The following is a 2,353-nucleotide window of genomic DNA, read 5'->3' on the forward strand; positions in this document are numbered from 1 at the left end:
ATACCGAGATGTCAATCAAGCTATTGTTGTTTTCTATTTAAATTGCGTACTGGCAATTCAAATAGTATGATTGCCGCCATTCTCGGTATAGAACATGAACAGCAAGTGTCCAAGTTCTGTGGATCAATTATGAACACCTTTGAAAAAGAGATATTACCTTCTCACTTCGGATTTGCAGCTATTTCTCGAGAAACCCTCATAGAAAGTGAAACATCTGAAGTTGTTAAAAAATTATATAATATTACCAATCAATTGGCATTGATCTTCGATGGAACATATATTCGACATGGGAAGAGTTCTAATAACGAATATCAAAGAAAATCATATTCCGGTCAAATGAAGGTACCTTTATGTAAACCTTTTACGATTTGTACAACAAATGGCTATATTGTTGAAATGCTTGGACCCTTTCATGCAAATCAAAATGATGCAGAGATATTGAAAATTGCTATGCAAGATCCAAATGGCCTGCAAAATTTCATGCAGAAAGGAGACATTTGTATCGTCGATCGAGGCTTTCAAGATGTAAAAGATTATTTAAAAGAAAATGGCTATACGGTATTTATGCCTGCGCTTAAAGGAAAGCGCAGTCAACTGACAACTGCTGAATCTAACGATTCTCGCCGTGTAACAAAAGTTGGGTGATACCCGATTGACCACGTCCCGATTGACCACCAGCCACTCACAGCGCTTGAACAGTGGAAAATCTCTAGGCACCGGCCGCTGTGAGTGGCTGTGGTCAATCGGGACGTGGTCAAACGGGACGCTCCCACAAAAGTTCGTTGGGTTGTTGAGACAATTCATGGCATAATAGGACAGAAATATAAACTAACTACTTCACCATCAATTGGGTAATAAATATCTTCCTAAAGTACGCTTATTCTGCCGGATAGCTTGTTTTTTAAATAATTCTTTTGGAAAGCGCTTAAATTCTGATTTAAGTCTCTGCGATGAAATACTAACGCATATGACACTGCAGCAAAATATAGAAAATACTTTGGCATCAGAAGTTAAGGACCAACGATGGAATAGGCGGAAACTTCCGTTTCAACAATTATCATCTGCAGACCTTCTTGATTTTCGCGAAATGACGGAGAACGAACTCAAAATTCTGTTCACTGGATCCTATCAATTATCTCAAGCAATATCGTACTTGGCAGAAATGATATACGAAGATAACAACATTAATCTCCATTATGTTAAAGAAAAAAGTAATATAAATAAAATCGAAGTCAGATCGCGACATATTAATAGCAGAATTTATAAGTGTTATATTGATTACATTCCAAATTCGAGTGGATATTCTGGAGTAAGACGTTATTACTGTGAGTGTGCTAATGGCAATTGTACTATCGAATGTTGTTCACACGTATCTGCAGTAGTAATTTGTTACCTGTCTCATGCTCGATATCTCGCAAAAATTATAAGACCTGCAGAGATATTAAGTAAAATTTTTTGTGTTGAACATGTAAATCCTGTGATCAATGATGATAGCGATGAAGACTAACGTGGAAGCGTTCTATTGCCTTTACTATTGCCAACGTTTCCAACTCGAAACTATGATAGCGTTTTTCTGTATCTATTGTGACTCTGCTAAAATACGCAATCGGAGCCATGCTACCAGATGACTGTCTCTGCAGTAAAATTGCACCGAAGCCATGACTGCTGGCGTCCGTGTGTAACTCGGTTTCGGCCGTTGCGCTATATATACAAAGTACCGGGAGGGAAGTTAATTCCTTTTTCAATAAGTTAAAGCTTTCTACGCATTCCCCGGTAAACTAAAAATCTATACCCTTTCTAGTCAATACTTGAAGAGGTCTTGCTTTTATAGCGTAATCTTTAATAAACCGTCTGAAATAGCTAGTAAGGCCTAAAAAACTTTTCAATTCTCTCAGATTCTTTGGATATGGAAAGTCTAAAATTGCTTGCACATGACGTACGTTTACTCATTGTTATACCTTTACCCGAAACCGAATATCCAAGATATTCAATCTCCTTTCGCAAAAACAGGCACTTCGATAGATTTAATTCCAATTGGTATTGTTTTAGCAATAATAGAACCTCTTTAAGTATCTCTAAGTTTTCTTCAGTTGTCCGCGTTGCGATTAACAAATCGCCCATGTATATTTAGACCTTTCCGCTTTTGATTAACGGCGCAAAAATCTGTAGTATTCTCTTTTGAAATTCCGCGGGCGCTTCTGAATAGCCGAATGGCATCTTCACGTATTCATATTAACCGTGTGGTGTAGCGAAAGCAAAGTATTTAGTATCGTCTGGGTGTATTAAAATTTGATGGAAGCCGTCACGAAGGTCAAGTTTCGTGAAAATCTCTTTACCAAAAAGTGAATCTAAT

This window comes from Wasmannia auropunctata, unplaced genomic scaffold (assembly GCF_000956235.1).
Source record: "Wasmannia auropunctata unplaced genomic scaffold, wasmannia.A_1.0 LD336103.1, whole genome shotgun sequence".
In the NCBI taxonomy this organism is placed as follows: Eukaryota; Metazoa; Arthropoda; class Insecta; order Hymenoptera; family Formicidae; genus Wasmannia; species Wasmannia auropunctata.